Here is a 21,794-nt window from a genome sequence, read left to right as displayed (position 1 = left end):
TGCCATGATCCGACCCCCCCGCCACGATTGGGCACCCCCCCCGCCACGATCCGACCCCCCCCGACACGATTGGGCACCCCCCCCCGACACGATCCGACATCCCCCCCGACACAATTGGGCACCCCCACGCCGCTTCTTACCCTCATCTGGGCACTCTAGAAGATCGGACTCCTCGTCTGCTGGGCCTTGAGCATCTGAGCATGCTCAAGGCCTGCGAGTTCACGTTCAGAACGTGAACTCACAGGCCTTGAGCATGTTCAGATGCTCAAGGCCCAGCAGACGAGGGCGGTCTTCAAGAGTGCCCAGATGAGGGTAAGAAGCGGCGGGGGATGCCCAATTGTGTAGGGGGGGGGGTCGTATCGTGGCAGGAGGGTGCCGTTTCGAGGCAGGGGGGGTGCCGGATTGCGGGAGGGGGGTGCTCGTAAATCGAGCCATGCTCGGTTTCCGAGGCACCGATTTTGCAAATGCTTTGCTCGTCTTGCAAAACACTCGCAAACCGGTGCACTCGTAAACAGAGGTACCACTGTATTGCTTTTTATGACTTTATAAGAATAAAATGATAAAAATTCACCGTTTTCACTTTTTAAAAAGAACATGGTTTTTCTGTTACATAGATCATTTTGGACCCCTGTTAGGTTACACAAATTAGATAGTTCTAAATCTAATGATGCTGGCACTGTCATCCAGACATAGGGACATTGGATCATCTGTTGTTCTATTGTCCTTTGATACTCAGTTTTTGGAGGTCAATATGGGGACAGATTAACCTTATACTGGAATCAACAATCCTTTTGACGTATGAGGCAGTTATATGTGGAACTTTGCTGCACGTCAAGCCTCCCATGGATCGCTACAAAGGCAGGCTCTTCTTGATTATGACAGGGATAGGTATGCAGCTGATAACCCGCAATTGGAAGAATTGTGATCGGCTAAACTTTCCGTTTTGGTGGGCCAATTTACGTTTAGGGTACAAATACGAAAAGATGAATGCAGGTATACTGGGGCATAGCAAAGTATTTAATTTGATCTGGGGCCCGTTGACATCCTTTGTTAATTCAACATAATTTCTTGGTTTTCAAATCTTTTCTTTATTTTTATACATGTCCAGGACAGGGTAGGGGGAGGGATATATTTTTTGGCTCATTTCTTGATCAAATTGTTGGATGGGAGGGAAGGGATATTTATTATCTTCTTTGTTATTGATGGAATTTAAGTGCTTATTTTGTAACAAATGTAACTATAATTTATGGCACTTTGTATTAGTTTTGAAAATTAATAAAGATCTATAAATTAAAAAAAAGTTAAATTGCAAAATTTGACTATTCTGGTCACAAAAGCAAAGTTATATAGAAATAAACATTTTCTATACTTTTTAGGTGTAAGTAATTAGGAAATTATACTTACTGCTCAGGAACAAAAATTGTGTTACATAGTAAAAATCGCTGCTCTAAGGCAGTGTTTTCCAACCTTTTTACACCTATGGACCGGCAGAAATAAAAGAATTATTCTGTGGACTGGCATCGGTCCGTGGACCGGCGGTTGAAGAACACGGGGCTAAGTCGTGGGCCAGACCCCACCCATCTCTACCCAATCTCCACCCCTGACCCCGCCCTCATACCAGCGCCTCATCTGGAAGCCTTCCCTCTGACGTTGCAACGTCAGAGAGAAGGCTTCCGGTTCAGGCGCAGGATGCCTGTAGGAGCCACTGACTGTGGCTTTGTGCACTGAATCAGTTAGAGAAGAGGGAGCTGGCTCGAAGATAACACCGCATCGATCGTACCGTGGACCGGCAGTTGAAGAACACTCTTTTGGGCCTGATGCACATGCTGGCCCCTTGGACCGGCAGGAAATTTCTGTGGACCAGCACCGATCCATGGACCGGTGGTTGAAGGTGTACATTATATTACTGCTCTAAGGCAGTGTTTTTCAACCTTTTTTGGGCAAAGGCACACTTGTTTCATGAAAAAAATCACGAGGCACACCACCATTAGAAAATGTTAAAAAATTTAACTCTCTGCCTATATTGACTATATATAAAGTAATTCTCTTGAATAGGAATCAAATAAACACAAAGAAAGTATTTTATAATTACTTTATTACGAAATAAAAATTATAAAAATTATAAAATACTTTATTCAGTGCGAAACCTGGGCCTGTTTGGCTGAACACAAAGCTGATATTCTGGCTGGAATCGAAGAAAGACACACACGTAGCTCTTCGTCAACAGCTCTCAGTCTCTCTCTGTATTTGGTTTTTATAGCATACAAAAATAGACAAATATACCCTCCATCCTTTTTATTAAACCACAATAGCAGTTTTTAGCGCAGGGAGCTGCGCTGAATGTCCAGCGCTGCTCTTGACGCTCATAGGCTCCCTGCGCTAAAAACCACTATTGCGGTTTAGTAAAAGGGGACCATATTGTAAAATATAGACAGCAGATATAAATTCAGAACTGTGCATAGTAAGTGAAGGGAAGTTTTCATCTCTGGGAATTTACCCAGTTAACTATTAAGTTATTTGGGCAAATTCCTTTGAAAACTGTGGTAATACTGCCTCCACTTTGCTAAATTTAAAATAAAATCATTTTTCCTACCTTGTCTGGTGATTTCTGGTTGCACTTTCTTCTTCTGACTGTGCATCCAATCTTTCTTCCCTTCTATCAGCCTGTATGCTTTCTCTCCTCCACACCTCATTCCCTCCCCCAACTTTTTCTTCCTCTCTCCCTGACCTTTCTTTCTTTCTTTCTTTTTTTCTGTTTCTCTTCTTTCCTTCTGTTTCCCTGCCTGCCCCCTTTCTTTCTTTCTCCCTGCCGTTCCCCAAGCCACTGCCACTGCCGCTGCCATCGGGGAACAGGACCCACCAATGGATAACAGGCCCCAAAGCCGACGCCGACGCATGCTCTCCCTGCTTCGGGCCAATCAGTCTTCCTCTCCCTGACGTCAATTCTGCAATCGGAGAGGAAGTTCCGCCCAGCCAGGCAGCGATTGGCTGGCCCGAACTTCCTCTCCGACTGCAGAATTGACGTCGGGGAGAAGAAGACTTATCGGCTAGATAGATTAGATCGCCAAGACAAAGTGAGTCCTGGGTGATCGACTCACTTTGCCTTGGCGAGCTACTGGCGCCCCTGCCTCGGGCCCCTTGTCAGCTCCGGGCCCGGCGGCCCTGCGGCACACCAGGCAACATCTCGCGGCACACTAGTGTGCCGCGGAACAGCGGTTGAAAAACACTGCTCTAAGGTATATATTATATTCAGTTCTTCAAGCCTTCTTCACTGTATGTCTTGTCTAAAACCCCATGCCATTCATACTTTTACCTCATGTACAACATTCAGTACTCTGCCACCCACACCCTTTCTTCTAGTGCTAAATTGCTACAGGAACCGTGACCCGATACACAGGATCCCAGGCCAGCAACTCAAACAAAACGCCCGATCTAGAAGTTCAGTAATTTGGTCTAAACTAAGGGCTCCTTTTTACAAAGCCGTGCAAGCGGTTTAATGCGCGTAATAGCGCGCGCTAAACCACCGGACACGCTAGCCGCTACCGCCTCCTCTTGAGCAGGTGGTAGTTTTTGGCCAGCGCGGGGGGTATTGCGCGTGATGAAACGTCGCGCGCATTGACCCCGCTAGCGCGGCTTTGCAAAAGGAGCCCTAAGTGTTTTCAGCTTTTCAAACCACACCTAGCACCCTAGGAAGATGTATTTTGGGGTAACCAGCTTCTCTTTAGTAGAAAACTTTTGCAGGTCACAGTCTTGCCGACTACACAGAACTTATATTCAGGTATACTAAAGCTGCTCCTTGTGACTCTGGTCAAATCACTTAATCCTCCACTGCCCCAGGTACATTAGATAGATTGTGAGCCCACCGGGACAGATAGAGAAAATGCTTGCAGTACCTGAATGTAAACTGCTTTGAGTGCGGTTGTAAAAAAAAAAACTACAAACAGGCAGTATACAAGTCCCAATCCCTTTCCCAAAAATAAATACATTTCATAAGCTCTAGGAAACTGCAGAAACCTCTCTGCCAAACTGACCCGTCAATGGTTGCTACTAACAAAAGGTGCTAGGAACCTCCTCCCAACCTTTGCCCTGCACACAGCTGTCACTGTGTAATTTGCATCTTATCAAAATTCACACCTCGCTACTGCAAACACAACAAGAAGAAAGGCAGTAGCCCTGGTTAAGCCTGGAAACTTTTCGCCTTCCACAAAAATCTGCACAGCCTCCACCAACTTCTCATCCAAGTTTTAAAGCTTGCATACACAGAATGTCCATAGTAGCATAGTAGATGACGGCAGATAAAGACCCGAATGGTCCATCCAGTCTGCCCAACCTGATTCAATTTAAATTTTTTTTTTTTTTCTTCTTAGCTATTTCTGGGCGAGAATCCAAAGCTTTACCCGGTACTGTGCTTGGGTTCCAACTGCCGAAATCTCTGTTAAGACTTACTCCAGCCCATCTACACCCTCCCAGCCATTGAAGCCCTCCCCTGCCCATCCTCCACCAAACGGCCCTACACAGACACAGACCGTACAAGTCTGCCCAGTAACTGGCCTTAGTTCAATCTTTAATATTATTTTCTGATTTGTCCCTCTGATTTGAGTATAACTTCACTAAACAGGAGCAAAGACTGAATTGGGAGGAGAGAGGCAGGACAGCAAAAGAAGTTTGGCACCATGTAAATAAAGCACAATCTTAGCTAGGTTTACTGCTCTGCTCCTCCAGGGCTACACTGTCACATAAGGTTCCCAGTAGAGAGTTGCGTGGGGACAGAAATCCCACCCATCCCTGCCCGTCCCCGCCAGGATCCTCTCCGTCCCCATCCATCCCTGCAAGGAATTACCTCCATCCCCGCCCGTCCCCATAAAAAGCAGCAATTACTTCTGACAGGATCATCAATTCCACAGTTTCTTTTGTGTTTGCGCTGCTGTTTTCCTTGTGGAATCTCTTTGGTGGAACACTTTTTTTGTTTTCTGTTCAGGTAATTAACTTATAAACCCCCTCTTTTACTAAGGCTGATGTGTCCATTATATTATATGGACGAACCCTGCTTCCAAAGCCTTCCATCCCCGTGGGAGTCCCATTGGCTAGAGGGGGGTCCCCATGGGAGTCCCGTGGGCCAGAGGGGGGTCCCTTTGGGAGTCCCGTGGGTTAGGAGAGGACCCCCGCGATCCCTGTTCCTGTGGAAACCTCTAGTCCCCAATAGAGAGCTGCACGGGAACGGGGACGACGGGCATCCCGCGGGTTCCCCCTTCGGGTCATGGGGATCCCGTGGGGACACCCCCTAGGTTCACGGGGATCCTGTGGGGACGCCTCCGAGGGTAGCGGGGTTCCTGCGGGGTTGGATGTACTAAGTCGCGCGGCTTTTCTCCCTACCTGCTCTGCTTGCAGCACAGAGCCGAACAGAAGTCTTCCCGACGTCAGCACTGACGTCGGGAAGACTTCCATTAGGCTCTGTGCTGCAGGCAGGGTAGGTAAGGAGGAGTAGCCTCGCGGCTCGAGTGGCTACCAAGGGAGGGGGGCGGTCCGCCCCGCCCCGGGTGCAGCACAGCCGGCCAGGACCCCTTACTTTTGTGGCGCTTCCCCGACCGACCAACAACAGCCCTGGTCCGACAAACCTCCCTGCCCTTAACTGCGAATCTAAATTACCTTCTTACAGCAGCTGTAAAAAAGCGCCACAAAAGTAAGGGGACCTGGCCGGCTGTGCTGCACCTGGGGCGGGAGAGAAGGAGGGGGGAGAAGGATGATGAAAGCACTGGGGAAGACAAAGGGGTGGAGAAGGACGCTGAAAGGCCATGGGGAAGATGGGGGGGAAGGACACTGAAAGCATTTGTGGAAGACAGAAGGGGGAGAAGGACGCTGACAGGACATGGGGAAGACGGTGGGGGGAGGGAGAAGGACGCTGAAAGCACATGGGGAAGACAAAGGGGTGGAGAAGGACGCTGAAAGGACATGGGGAAGACAGAGGGGGGAGAAGGACGCTGAAAGGACACGGGGAAGACAGAGGGGGAGAAGGACACTGAAAGCACATGGGGAAGACAGAGGGGGGAGAAGGACACTGAAAGCACATGGGGAAGACAGAGGGGGGAGAAGGACACTGAAAGGACATGGGGAAGACAGAGGGGGGAGAAGGACACTGAAAGGACATGGGGAAGACAGAGGGGGGAGGATGCTGACAGGACATGGGGAAGATGGGGGGGGAGGACGCTGAAAGGAAATGGGGAAGAGAGAGTGGGGAGAAGACGCTGGCAGGGAAGAAGACAGAGATGCCAGACTATGGGGGGAGCGGAGGGAAGAAGACAGGTGCCAAACCAATTTGGAAGGGGGGAGAAAGGGAGAGGCACAGTAACAGAGCAAATGGAAGACGCAGAAGGAAGAGAGGCAGTGATGGAAGGAACTGAATGAGAACATGAGGAAAGCAGAAACCAGGCAACAAAGGTAGGAAATTAATTCTATTTCTTTTTTTCTTTTTTTTTTGCTTCAGGATAAAGTAGTATATTAGTTGTGTTGATAAAAATTTATAAACAAAAGAGGCTCTGGTAGAAACCCGTTTACAAAGTATGTATTCTTCCCAATTAATATTTCCAAATTAATAAAGTCTTTTTGCTTATTTGTAAATGGGTTTCTACCAGAGCCTTTAATTCAGTAGCATAATTAAATGAAATAACTATTTCTGAAGTTTATAGGGATGGGCGGGAACGGAGGGGATTCCTCACGGGGACGGGCGGGGATGGTGGAGATTCCTCGTGGGGACGGGTGGGGACGGAGGGATTCCTCACGGGGACGGGTGGGATTCCTCGCGGGGACGGGTGAGATTTCTGTCCCCGCGCAACTCTCTAGTTCCCAACTCTGGGCCCTTCTATACAAAAGGTCTACCCTAAAAAGCCTCAGTACCTATCAAGGAGAATAGCTCCATGTGACCTGGGCAAATCTCTATTGCCCCAGATACAAAATTTAGATTCTTAGTCCCTTGTGGGCTTACAAAGTACCTATAAACCTCTTTGGCTGAACCACAGAAAAACAGTACATCAAATCCATAACCTTATCCTTACTGAATCATTGCAAGTGAGAATCCCAAGCCAACACAGTTCAGAAGGGCCTGGTGCAAGTATTCCATGCAGGTACTAATCAGTACATTGCTGCAAAGCTACAGGAATGCAAAACACACTCAATTTATGAGCTACAACATTCAAACTATTTGAGCTCTGGTACTGAAGCAAAGCATCATTCCTAGATAGGCCAGAATGCAAGTTATCTGAGAAAACAGTATTACTGGTACTTAGGCTCAGTTGATCAGAGATCAAACACACACACACAAAGGTCTGCATATGAATGGCCTGTTATTCGGATTTAAATCTTTATGATTGGCACTAAAGTTCACAAGTTTTTAGATAAGAAGTTCTTAACCCAGCCCTCCCGACAACTAGCCACGCAGGTTTTCAGATGTCTACAATGAATAGGCATGAGATATTTGCATACACTACCTCCATTCTATGCCAAATCTCTATCAAGCATACTCACGGTGGGTATCCTGAAAATTTGACTGGCTAGATATGACCTAAGGACTGGGGTGAGAACCCCTGTTCTAAATCAGTGTTTCTCAACTCGGTCCTGGAGTACCTCCTTGCCAGTCAGGTTTCCAGGATATCCACAATAAATATGCATGAAAGAAATTTTCATATAATGGAGGCAGTGTATGCAAATGAAGTTTATGCATATTCATTGTGGATATCCTGAAAACCTGACTGGCAAGGGAGTACCTTCAGGACCGAGTTGAGAAACACTGCTCTAGATTGTAGAAATTCATTAGGGATACCATATGGCTCCAGAAAAAAGGGAAGATGGATTGAGACATCTCAGTTTTACTTACCTTGTTTTCAATGGAAGTAAATCTCAAATGCCTCCATGCATCTCCTTACTTCCACTGCTTTCAATGGAAGTAAAACCCAGATAAAACAAATAAATGTGATCCTCTAATAAAATACATAAACAATACCTTCCTCAGATAAGAAAATGGAGAAAAAATAACCTAGACCAAACGAAAACCGCCTGGAAAAAAATTAACAAACAATACAAACTACAACTAAAGGACAAGAGAAAAAAAACACTACACCAACTTAATAGGCACTGATACCCAAGACTCCAAAAAACTATTCCAAATATTAAAAGATCTAACAAACACTAAACCCTACATGAACACAAACAATATCCCCCTCCCATCAGCCACCATCTTAGCAGAACATTTCAGGAACAAAATAACAAATGCAAGAGCCACCCTCAACTGTACTCCATCCCACCTAACCGAACACACGATTCAACCCACAGAAAAAGGATCAACTGCAGCAGACAGAACATAGTCCCATTTCCCCAGTGTACATTGGTCAGAACTCAATAAACTCTATAAAAAGTACAGCCACGCATCCTGTGACCTCAACCACTGCCCACCATACCTCCTAACAGCCTCCAGTGCAAAATTCCGCACTCTATTTCTACTCTGGATACAAACCATGCTCGATGATGGCCTTTCCCCAACCGACCTTAGCAAAATCATCATCACCCCAATTCAAAAAGACCCAAAAGGACCAACTGACCAGCCATCCAACTTCAGACCCATTGCTTCAATACCTCTATATGTCAAACTAACAGAAGGTCTAGTAGCCAAACTCCTCATCAACTACCTAGAAGACCACAACATACTTCACCCCACACAGTCTGACTTCAGAACCAACTTCAGCACAGAGACATTACTGGGATCCCTTATGGACACAGCCAGACAATATCTTAGCACTGGGAAAAAAATGCTGCTCATACAACTGGATCTGACCGCAGCATTTGACCTAGTAGGCCATAACATATTACTGCAAATTCTGGACACAATAGGTATCTCTGATAAAGTAAACTCTTGGTTTGAAGGCTTCCTGAAATCCAGAACATACAGAGTAAAATCGGATAAAGTAAAATCTGAACCTTGGTCCAACCCCTGTGGCGTACCTCAAGGATCCCCATTATCCCCTACTCTATTCAACCTATATACTGCCTCCCTCGGAACATACCTGGATAATCTAGATATTACCTCCTATAGTTATGCAGATGACATTACCATCCTCATGCCGTTCGATCAACCAAAGATCGCCATGACAGACACACTACATCGAACACTAGAAGCAGTAGCGACCTGAATGAAAGATCACAAATTGAAACTCAACCCAGACAAAACAAAATTCATCCTCTTCGAAAATAACAAAGCCCCAACCTTAACCAATATAGAAATCAACTCAATCAACTACCCCATTCAAACCACCCTAAAACTATTAGGAATGACTATAGACAGATGCTGCACCATGCAGCCTCAAATAAACAAAACAATACAGAAATCTTTCGCAGTTATGAGAAATTTAAGACAAGTACGAAAATTCTTCGAAAGACCACAATTCCAGCTCATAGTTCAATCCCTTATACTAGGCCTACTGGACTACTGCAACATCCTCTACCTCCCCTGCCCTGCAACAATGACTAAACAACTACAAACAATCCAAAATACAGCGCTGACTCATCTACTCACTGAAGAAACACGACCATACTACAGAAGCATACATTGACTCACACTGGCTACCAATTCAAGAAAGAACACTATTTAAATTCTACTGCATGCTATTTAAATCGTTAAACGGAGACAGCCCAATCTACCTAAACAACCGTCTCTACCAAACTACATCACCCAGACATAGAAAAACACACATACCCCCAATCAAAGAAGTCAAATGGAAAAAACTGTATGACGGACTACTAGCAACACAAGCAGCAAAACTGGATAACCAAATCTCCAACCTACTGATAACCACCCCCAAATACAAGATCTTCACAAAAGAAATAAAAACGATACTCTTCAAGAAATCACTGAATCACTCTTAACATATCAATTACCTTCCATCCTCCTGCCTTCACCACACCCCACAGATACTACCAGTTCTTCTCAATTTAACTTGAATTCACCAATAATCTACTGTATCCCACCATTTATATCTCTTTTTGTAATCCGCCTTCTCAACTTCTCTTGAATTTACCAATGATCCAATATTGTAACCCACCATTTATAACTCTTTTGTAATCTGCCTTGAACTGCAAAGTAATGGCGGAATAGAAATCTCTAATGTAATGTAATGTAATAAGTTGCTTTTTCTGTACCCTTCTCCTCCACTGCCAGTTCCAGACTTCATTCCTTTCATCTGGCTGTCTCCTATGCCTGGAATAAACTATCTGAGTTTGTCCGTCGTGCCCCTTCACTTATCTTGTTTTAAAGTAGACTGAAAACTCACCTTTTTGATATAGCCTTCAATCCATAACCCTACTCCCTACTGCCCATCACCCTAGCCAGCAGATTAATCCCCTAACTGTATCTCCCCACCCTGGCATCCTGTTTGTCTGTCTTGTCTGTTTAAATCAGGGGTGTCAAAGTCCCTCCTCGAGGGCCGCAATCCAGTCGGGTTTTCAGGTTTTCCCCAATGAATATGCATGAGATCTATTTGCACACACTGCTTTCATTGCTTCGTAAAAGTGTGTGTGTTGGGGGGGGGGGGTTGAGGGAGGGGTTGGTGTTAGAACAAGTTCCAAATACTGAAAGTAGTTTTCCCACAAGAAAAGTCCACTGAGCCTCAGCACTAATGAGGGCTCCTAGTGTCAACTAGGGTGCAGAAAAGTTATTTAAAAGCAGGAAAAATTATTGTTACAAACTATGACTGATGCTTGTAATTTTTCAGCACATTAGGAGACCTGACATACAACAGTTACTTATCATAAATAAGCACAGTTACTTACCGTAACAGGTGTTATCCAGGGACAGCAGGCAGATATTCTTTACTTGTGGGTGACATCACCGACGGAGCCCCCTAGCAGGCCAAACCCAAGCTTGAAGGTCTTCAAGCAAGTCTGCAAGCGAAAACATCCGCTAGGGGGCTCCTTCGGTGACATCACCCCACATGTAGAGAATATACTGCCTGCTTGTCCTAGGATAAAATCTAATACTAAGAACCCAAAGAATTTCCTTTTCAACGCCTGATGAAAAACAAAGTTTATCCACTTAACTAGCAGTAGAAAAGTAACTGGACCGAACCATAGGAATAAAGCAGTAAACTAAACCTTGCCTGTTACTGGCAAACTACCACCACTTCAACTACACTTCTCCCTCCATATCCACGGGGGTTAAGGGCAGAGTCGGCCCGCGAATATTAAAAAACCACAAATAATATTCGGGCCGCTTCTGCCCCTAAGTCCCACTTCCTCCCGGCTATTTTAAGCCTCTCTTTCTCTGCACAAACCTGGTGGTCTAGCGGGTTTTTGGGGCAGGAGCAATCTTCCCACGCTCCTGCCCCGTGCAGATCGCTCACAGGAAATAGCTCGAGAGACTACGGGAGCTCAAGGCAGCCATTTCCTATGAGCGATCTGCACGGGGTAGGAGCGTGGGAAGATCGCTCCTGCCCCAAAAACCCGCTAGACCACCAGGTTAAGACTTAAGGGGGGGCTTACAGGGCTTAAAATAGCCCGAAAAATTAAAATGGGTTTTTTGTTTTAAAATCGTGAATAACCGAATCTTCAGATGCTGAAACCACGGATTCGGAGAGGGAACTTTATCTTCAAAATGTATTACTAGGGGGGTTATAAAAAAAGTAGATGAAAGGGCTGTGGCTCATTGGTTGAGCTGCTGCTGTCTCTGCACCCAGAGGTTGAGAGATCAAATCCTGGTGCTGCTCCTTGTGACCCTGGGCAAGTCACTTAATCCTCCAGGGCCCATCACTTTGAATAGCAGCTTTGAAATGCCGAAGCAACAAAAAGGCAGTCTACAAATCCCCTTTCCCTTGAATTAAAAAAAATTACCTATAAGAACAGAAAAGCTTGAATTATGATCAAAACAGGAACATTTTAAAACAGAAAATTACCCAGGGTTTTTGGTTTGTTTTTAAATGACAAGGTGGACTAAGCTCTAATGTGAGCTTAGGATAGGGGTGGGCAGCTATGGTCCTCGAGGGCCGGAATCCAGTTGGGTTTTCAGGATTTCCCCAATGAATATGCATGAGATCTATTTGCATGCACTGCTTTCAATGCATATTCATTGGGGAAATCCTGAAAACCCAACTGGATTCCAGCCCTCGAGGACCGGAGTTGCCCACCCCTGGCTTAGCACACTAAATACATTTACTATAGAATGTAGGAGTTACAACCCAGCCTGGTTTTCAGGATTTCCACAGTGAATATGTATTGAGATCTATTTGCATGGAAGCAATTAATGCAAATACTTTAGATTTCATGCATATCTACTGTGAAAATCCTGAAAACTAGGCTGGGTTATAACCCTTGAGGACTGGATCTGAGGACCCCTAAAGCAACCTATGGTAATAGCCATGTTTGTGTGTGCTACTGTAGTTGTATATTCTTTTTTTTAATTATGTTTAAGGAGGGGATGTAGCAGGACTAACCAATTTGCATGCTAACTCTTAAATTGGAAGCAATAAAGTGCTCCTGTGTTATTAATTGATCTTTTTATTAATTTATGATATATCGCAAGTGATACACTTGTTACAGAAATACAGAACATAAAATATAGAAAAAAGGAACACATCATTAGTGGTATACTACTCATTGTCTTTCTTAGACCACAAATTAGGAAGAAGATCCATTAAATTTATGGAGAAAATAAAGGAAAACTAGTTAATTTAACAGAAAGCTGACTATGCTTAACAACCCCATGATTCAAAGACCAGCTGATCACATCTTATCTCCAGAGAGCTTTTTAAGGTCCAAGAAGGCTCTCAATTGTGATGGACGTCCCACCGCCACTTAAAACTGAACCTGACCAAGACTGACCTACTTAAACCTACCTCTCCTCTTCCCCCAGCTCTCTGTCTCAGTAGATAACACTCTCATCCTCCCTGTCTCATCAGCTCGCAACCTCGGGGGTCATCTTTGACGCCTCTCTTTCTCGGCACAAACTCAACAAACCACCAAAACCTCTTGTCTCTTTCTCTATAATATCTCCCTTCCTCTCTGAGCATACTACCAAAACCCTTATCTGCATCCTTATCACCTCTTGGCCTAGACGACTAAAACTTGCTTCTCACGGGTCTTCCCCATAACCATCTCTCTCCCTTTCAATCCGTTCAAAATTCTGCTGCACAACTTCCGAGTAGATTCCATCTGAGACAGTATGCTCACATCACCCCTCTCCTTGAGTCACTTCATTCACTTACAATCCATTTCTGCATACAATTCAAATGCCTCTTATTGACTTATGTATTTATTTAGATTTCTATCCCATTGTCCCCAAAGAGCTCAGAATGGGTTACAGGTTAAAACATACATAGTATACAGTTAACAGGTTACAATTTACCCTGGTTATTCTTACAGTACAAGTTTTATCCTAATTGACACACAGACAGTTTACAGGTTGGATTTGCCATAGTTATAATACAAGATTATTACCTTATAAGCTTTTCTTACGTGTACAAGTGCATTCACTTTGCAGCTCAATATTGTTCCTCTCTTATCTCTCCCTATACTCTGTTCATCAGGCAAGTCTCTCTTACCTCTACTGCCAAATCCTGACTAGATGCCTTCTCTCTTGTTGCACCATAAGCCTGGAACAGACTGCCTGAGTCAGTATGTCAAGCTCCATCCCTGGCAGTATTAAACTTCAGGCTTTTCTGTTACATAGGTCTTTTTGGACCCCTGTTAGGTTACATAAGTTAGATAGTTCTAAATCTAATAGACGCTGGCACTGTCATCTAGACATAGGCACATTGGATCATCTGTTGTTCTATCGTCCTTTGATACTCAACTTCTGGAAGTCAATATGGGGACAGATTAAACTCATACTGGAATCAGCAATCCCTTTGACGTATGAGGCAATTATATGTGGAACATTGCTGCATATCAAGCCTCCCATGGATCGTTACAAACGCAGGCTTTTCCTAATTATGACAGGGATTGCTATACAAATGATAACCCGCAATTGGAAAAATTGCGACCGCCTCAACTTTCCGTTTTGGTGGGCCAGTTTACGTTTAGGTTACAAATACGGAAAGATGAATGCTGATATTTTGGGGTATAATAAATTATTTAAATTGGTTTGGGGGGCCCGTTGACAACCTTTATTACTTCAACATAGCTGTTTTTGTTTAAATTTTTTGTTTATTTTTATACATATCCAGGAAGGGGTGGGTGGGGGGATATCTTTCTGGTTTATTTTTTTATTAAATTGTTGGGTGAGAGGGGAGGGTTATTTTTCTTCTGTATTATTATTGATGGAATTTCAGTGCTTATTTTGTTTATTAATGCCTGTATAATTCCTGGCACTTTTTATTAGCTTTGAAAATCAATAAAAGGTAAAAATATATATATATTTTTAACTTTTATTGATTTTCAAAGCTAATATATATATATATATATATACGGTATATATATATTCAGGCTAAAAGCGCGCTTTTTCAAGGTTGCTTTTAACTCCTAACCCCCACTCGCTTATAAAGTACCCATGCCTCAGAAACTCCCTAACCTCCTGCCTGTCCCGTCTGCCTGAGTGATTAAATTTTAAGCTCTAATGAGCAGGGACTGTTTCTCGATTGTTTTAATGTACAGTGCCACATAGGTCTAGCAGCACTATAGAAATGAGGCATAGAATTGAGGCAGTATGTTCCAATGATCAACTCTATCATAGATATTTTCCATTGGGCTAGCTTTCCAATGTTTCACTTGCGTATTTCTGAATAACAGCAAAATCATACAGTTGTGGTGGGCACTCTTGTAATGAGAGATGATTTTCTTCCATCAGCAGTTCTTCAACTTTGGAATGATCTTCCATTTCTTTTAAGGAATTCCGGCTCATTTCAATTTTTTCGCAAATCTTTAAAAACTACTTTATTTGCTAAACACTTTGAAAATTAATTTCCTGAAATTTAGTCTTATTTTTTAGTGGTTTTTATTTGTTAAGTAAACAGAGACGAGCTTTCGTAGAATGACGATTCGGTATGTAAAGCCAAGCCTTAGATTAGACTAGATTGTGCGGCTGCGCTTGCCTTTAGACCACAATGGTGATGTTTTGAAATGAGAATTTTATGAGGGGCAACGCTGGTTATTACCCCCTGAGGAAGATCTGCTTTGGACAGATTGAAACGCCCGTTTTTTCCTGTCAGAAGGGCATTGGGAGTTGCACATTCTCAACCAGCGCTGGTTTATGGATTATACCATTTGAGATAAGTGTTGCTTTCCCTCTTCACACGTGATTTGAGGGTTTATTTCTACTACTTTTTAATTTTTTCATTATTATACAATATATTTTGATGATAAAGCTCATGAAGCACACACCTGCAGATGTAGTTCTGTAGTGTTTTTTTTACACAGAATAGGTGAAGCAGGTAGGATGCGCCAGGCGTAGGTGATTCAAAGTTGGAGTCAGGATGTGGACCTGAAATAATATGGAAATTATAAGAGGTCCTATGATCTGTTAGAGAATGACACGGTGACAGAATTCATCACCGTTCCCGTCCCCATGGATAACCGTGGGAAACCATCTTCATGTCATTCTTTAAGGAGAGAGGGAAGAATCAGAGCACGAATGGCCACAACCACTGACCCGCAAGCTTTGCTTTGAAAAATGCTGGTGTAGAAGGACTGAGGTTGAGATAGACACTACAGAATGACAGTCTCTGGTATCCAGAGTAGATATTGTGATGTCATAATGCCTCATTCCACCAGTGCCTAAGAGCCAATCACATCAGTGATGTCACAATGGCTTCATTATCCTTGGCTCACATAAGAATCAGAGTATGAATGGCCACAACCACTGACCCACAAGCTTTGCTTTGAAGAATGTTTAGAGGGACTGAGGTTGAAATAGACACTAGAAAATGGCATGGGATTATTTCCGCAGTTATCCGCGGGGGTGGGGATGGTGATGAATTTTGCCACCGTGTCATTCTCTAGATCTGATCACCCACGGTTATAATACGAATGTCTCTTACTGCAAGTAAATATACTGTTTAGAAAAAGATAGTAGCTTATTTTGTTCTATATGGGAACAGATAATATTGAAGATTGGCACACTCAAGTTAGCCTGTGGTAGGCCTTTTGGAAACATCTATATTAGACCCAATTTGCGCTACGACACTTGCATATTTTGGTTTCATCTCTAACCCATTAGGAGTAGTGCTCTTCTCAAAAGCTGTGCATTCACACTAAAGATGGCACTATTTAACTCCGTTTCATTAATGGTTGGGAGTTATACAACACAAGTCTCCATTACTTCACCCAACCTCCACAATCCCTCTCCACAAAATTACATGTTGTTACATGCTCTCTCATATATTTCAAATCTTGCAAAATGTGGCCTCAGGTACACCTCCTCCACCCTTAGTAATGTTCAATAGAGGTAGGAATACCGATGTTTTTATTCCTCATTGGCCCACATTCTTTTATTGCAGTTATTTAGGTAAACTTTTTTTTTAAACTTTTAAACTTTTTTATCCATCATAATCTTTTTAGAAGTTTCCTTGAGATTATTCTATTTAAACATATTCAAATAAATTGTTTACATGATCATATAACCCAGTAGCATACTAAGCTAAGTATACAATTTATCTGAATATGTTTAAATAAAATAATCTCAAGGAAACTTCTAAAAAGATTATGATGGATAAAAAAGTTAGAAAAAAAGTTTACCTAAATAACTGCAATAAAAGAATGTGGGCCAATGAGGAATAAAAACACCGGTATCCCTACCTCTATTTAACATTACTAAGGGTGGAGGAGGTGTACCCGAGGCCACATTTTGCCAGATTTGAAATATATGAAAGCATGTGGAACAACTTGTAATTTTGTGGCGAGGGATGTTGGATATTGTGGAGGTTGGGTGAAGTATTGGAGACTTATCAAAAGCTGGTCACAATTCTGATATCTTAGACCAGGGGTACCGAAATGTGTCAATACTTCAATATGCTGTACCTGATTAGCTAAAAGCTGGGGTTATTTTACCACGATTCTGAGGCCCTAATGCAGTGTCTTGCAAACTTTTTAAAACCGTGGCCCACTAAACTCGGGGCCGTGGCTAGAGGGCATCCGTAAATGCAAGGATGTTGACACTATGACATGCTAAAGAGATCTTTATTAACTGTACTCTGGGCCATCCTTAAATTACGTTTCGTGAATCAACAAACAGTGAACAACTAAACTTAAATATACAAGGTGAGTGAACAATTCACAAGGAGGGGTGTCAGATATGACCAGTCCAAGCAATAATGCTTTCAAAGGTCTTGCAGTTCTTCATTCATCCCCTTCCGTCCTCTTATGTATAATGATTTTAAGCTTTTTAATTTAGTGAATTTTGTGTATATATTCTTGATTATATTCAAAATAATTTTTTCTTGGTTATTTTCTTGTTTATGTTCAAAAAATTTTTTTATAGACTTATCTTCAATTCGATTCATATAAAAGACTTATCTTATGAGAACTTGTCTTCATAGGCATAGATAGAGCCTGTCTTGTGTTACCAACGTTCAATTAGTACTCCCCTCTGCCGACGCGTTTCGCAGAGCTTTGTCAAGGCAGGGGTACTACAAAAGAACAAGACAATATAGCCCATTAGAGAAGACAATACAGCCCAATGTGCGTGATGTCATCACATCGACATCCATGCATGCCAGTGGGAGGTGCTGGAGGAGGAGACGCACTGGCACTGGCTGACTGCCTACAGGACGTGCCCCTTGCCGCAAGAGGCGATCTACCTCTGACCCCTCCGCGATCTACAGAGGCACGTTCTGTAAGCAGTAAGCCAACGCCTCTCCTCCTCACTGGCATCTTGCGGCACACCCAGAATCTCACTGCAGCACACGTTTTGCGATTCGCTGCTCTAATGCAACCTGCAATGTATCATGGCAAGTTGAATTGAGCATTTGATTATTTTGCAACTCATTACTATGGCGACTTATTTATCACTGTGGTATTTTAGGTCAGGCAATGTACATGCCTTGTAATGCAACTTAAGGCCCTACCGTTAAATAGCATGAAATTAGTGCACACAGAGAGGCAAATTAAAGCAAATTAAAGCATTTTGCAGTAAGCTTTTTTTCCTGCAGTAAAGCACACATTAGCTCTTAATCAGATTTAGTGAAAGAGCCCTCCTAGATTCTTCAAAGCAGAAGCACACCTGTTCCCTGACTATCGGTGTCGCTCCTGGGTCACCTTTTCTATTGTACAAGTTATGCTGGTTTTTACTTTTTTTTATAATATTTTGTGAGCTAATTTTTTCAAAAAAAAATCCTTCTTTCCCCTAGTTCTTCTTTGGGTTTTTGTGCTGCATTTGCAATTTCTCTCTACTGGAAATAGTCTTTTAGACTAGAGGATCTCTACCACACCTTAGATTCTGAATAAGAAAGTACAAGGAATTGTTTAAATTAGAAGATTAATTAATCACTAGCAACCCTTCAGGTATGGAATAAGAGGCAAAATTTGGACTATAAATCACTTAAGGCTTGTATTTTTGCATAGACCTTAAAATCAATTATTCACAAAGGTGCTAATTTCATGAACCGCAATTGCGTTTGTTGAATTAAAAGCTATTAATACACATTAAGTATACGATTTATCAGCTTTCATAACATATTTTTAACTACAAAATACTCTGGTTTTTCATACGAAAGTCGCAGATGATCCTTTTCTACTGTCAGAAAGTATAATACGACTCTGGCAAGTTTCTACTCATTTGCAACTCTTCCCCAAACTAAAACATCATGCACAACACTGTAACTGTACTAGAATATAATAGGTTTTGTCTCCACAAACATTAACTATGTAGAACCAATCCCCTCCCCCCAAAAAAAACCACCCCAACAACAGCACATTATTGCTATATTTTAAAGTCACCGATGACTCATTACCGTGCATTAAAAAGTGCAGAGTCAGGAGTTTTGTCTTTGATGTGCAAAGAACCAAAGCCTTCCCCCCTCCCAACCCGTCCGCTACCCCCAGGGCTGCGAGACCAGCAATATTACTCATTGCAACCCTGGGAGACCTCAATAATTAAACACCGCGCAGTATACACGCCCCCCCCCCCCCCCCCCCCGTTCAAAAACTTACCACGCATCTGACTTTTAACACAGGGCTGGTGCACGTAGAGCCCCGGATCAGCCATACCGGGCCACATAAAGCGAACGTGATCGGTCACACATCGTCACCTTCTGACCCTTCCCCGACCGGGAAGAAACTAAACAAACAAAAAAATAAAAATAAAAAAGCAGCAGCGAAGGCGATTACTTTCCAACTGGGCTCCGGTCACGAAAACTCGCAGCCAAGTGCGCTCACCTTGCCCGAAGCAGGGTGAAAAGTGCAGGGAAAACTCCAAAGCGCAACTCCCACCTCGGAGCGTAACTTCGCGACAACCGCAAACTCGGCTCCCAAGTCTTTGTGGCAACCCGCCACTTCAATGCGCCTGCGCGAGGCCCGAGACGACCCCCCCCCCCCCCCCCCCCCCACACACACACACACACTTCCTACCCGGACAGCGGGACCCTACGGAAGGTTCGTTCATCGCGCCAGTGTTGGGCATCTCTTCTTATTCCTTGGTCCGACAGCCTAAGATGTTTTATTTCGGTGGTGGTGGGTTGAAGATCTCTTCTTCCAACCTAAATCCACCAGTTAGTTTTTCCTCTACCTTATAGGATTAGTGTTTTCATGTTTAACAAGCTGATGTCTATTGTCCTGACCTGAAGAAAAAGGATTATGCCTTGGAAAGCTTATCAAAAATGTACAAAGTGTGTCTTCATTAAAAAAAAAAAAAGTAATCTTATTGTCTATTAAGAACATAAGAATTGACGCGACTTAAGGGAGGGGGGAAGTTTATTATTATATGTTTTATATGATAATGGAATATATGGGAGGGAGGGATGGGAAAGGGGAAGGGATAAGAATTTATGAAATATATCAATGATTTGTAAGTGATGTATTTATTGTTAATATGAATGAATATATTTAACACTTAATGTATTTTTGAAAATGAATAAAGAATTAATAAATAAAAAAAAAAGAATTGCCCCTGCTGGGTCAGACCAGCGGTGGCGCTCTGGTCAAAGACCATCGCCCTGACTGAGACTATCCCTATCAGCGTACGTCCTTGTTCAGCAGGAACTTGTCTAGCTTTGTCTTGAATCCTTGGAGGGTGTTTTCCCCTATAACAGATTCCGGAAGAGCGTTGCAGTTTTCCACTACTCTCTGGGTGAAGAAGAACTTCCTTATTATTTCTATTTATTACCTTTAAATTGGACTACTGACCAGGTACATTAGATAGATTGTGAGACTGCCAGGACAGAGAGGGAAAAATGCTTGAGTACCTGAATAAATTCATGTAAACCATTCTCCTGGGAGAACGGTATAGAAAATTGAATGGCTGAGGTGGGGCGGTATAAGCTTCAACGCGTCCCTAGGTATGGGACTCTGGCCCTCCGCTGCTAACAAGCTCTGTGGCAACGGGCGTTAGCTGTCTGTTCCAGCTCGGAGCCAGTGGACACGGAATCCGTACCTTGATTTTTCTTCTTGGTGGGGCTGTTGCTCTATTTTTGTTTTTGCTTTTTCACCGGGTGGCTGCACTTGTGTGTGTGAGTGTGTGAGCATTTGGGTGTTTGGATGTCTGGAGGTCTGATTGTGGAGTGTTTGGTGTCTGATTGTTGTGGTCTGAGGCCGAGTGCTGGGGGTTTGGTATTTCAAAATGTCAATTGTGATGGGCATCCACCCCTTGGGTTCTTGTCATGTGCAACATTTGCTGTCATAGTTTTCAAGTGCTGTTTTTCTGCTTGCTATGTTTTTATGCTTACTTTGATCCTGGTTGTATGTCCCTTTGCAGTTGCTAATAAAGACAATTAAAATAAAATAAATAAATTTTTTTTTTTTTTTTTTAATTAGCCATTGATTTGTCTATCTGTACTGATTTCCTGCCGGGTACTGTTACTTTCTAATGCAACAGGCACATCATTCCTGAACCTTCTGTTAGCCAATCTATTCCTGCTAGAATGCGTGTAGAGAGACTCATTCAGATTTTGTGCTCTGCCTCCCATTCTACTCCCCAGTTGTCTCTTTACACATGAGATCTCAGACTCCAGAGTATCTTGTTCAACACAAAGGAGATACACGACTAAGGCAGTCTCATTGTTTCAGGTCAACCAGGAGGTCCGGTTGTCTGCCTTCACACCCTAGGGTCCAAGAAGAAATAAATTATTCCACCTGTCCAATCACCTCTTTGTGCTGGCAGGTGCCACCCCTAAAGATCACCCAGCTTCCAACATGACCATATCCAGATGGATTCAGGTACCCATTTTTTTCACCTGTATCGGAAGTGGAAAGTGTCCACCCATATCCTTGAAGGCACATTCCACTAGAAGTATGGCGGTGTCACCTGAAGATGTACTGGTAGGAGGTGCCTAAGGGAGTGGCCTTAGGTATCTGATCCAATCGGAGTCTTAGGCCCCTCCCAGTGCATTCCAGAATGCAGCAAGAAGGGAGTCTAAGGCCTCCTATGGGAAAGGCCTTAGATATGTAGGCCAATCAGGGCCTTAAACCCCTCTCTGGTGCATTCCAGAAGGGGAAGGGGTAGGCCCACCATTTTCAAGAGGTGGGCCTACTAGCAAGAGGGAGTGGCATCCCTCTTGCCGGCTTTTGTCTACAAGGTAAAAGGGGGATTTAGGAGGGAGGAGGATTTGAGAGGGTTAGTCTTGAGCTGGGGGGTTTCTGACCTGACTCCCCTCAGACCACCAGGGTCTTCTTGG

At 43.4% G+C, this 21,794-nt stretch overlaps 1 protein-coding gene across 8 annotated transcripts in view; it reads right to left on the bottom strand.

Moving 5' to 3' along the window:
* The window catches only part of KANK1 (KN motif and ankyrin repeat domains 1), a 384,339-nt gene extending 364,918 nt beyond the window's left edge, over positions 1-19,421 (bottom strand). For 7 of the 8 annotated variants that reach the window (XM_033925068.1, XM_033925087.1, XM_033925124.1 and 4 more), the window contains exon 1: positions 19,117-19,421. The gene's annotated coding sequence lies outside the window, so the exon portion shown is untranslated. The remainder of the gene's footprint in view (positions 1-19,116) is intronic. The other variant, XM_033925076.1, reaches the window with a different exon arrangement.
* Between the last annotated feature and the right edge of the window lie 2,373 nt (positions 19,422-21,794).

This window comes from Geotrypetes seraphini, chromosome 1 (genome assembly GCF_902459505.1).
Source record: "Geotrypetes seraphini chromosome 1, aGeoSer1.1, whole genome shotgun sequence".
Taxonomy (NCBI): domain Eukaryota; kingdom Metazoa; phylum Chordata; class Amphibia; order Gymnophiona; family Dermophiidae; genus Geotrypetes; species Geotrypetes seraphini.
The sequence above is the reverse complement of the archived record's forward strand: the minus strand, read 5'-3'. Positions and strand labels throughout refer to the sequence as shown.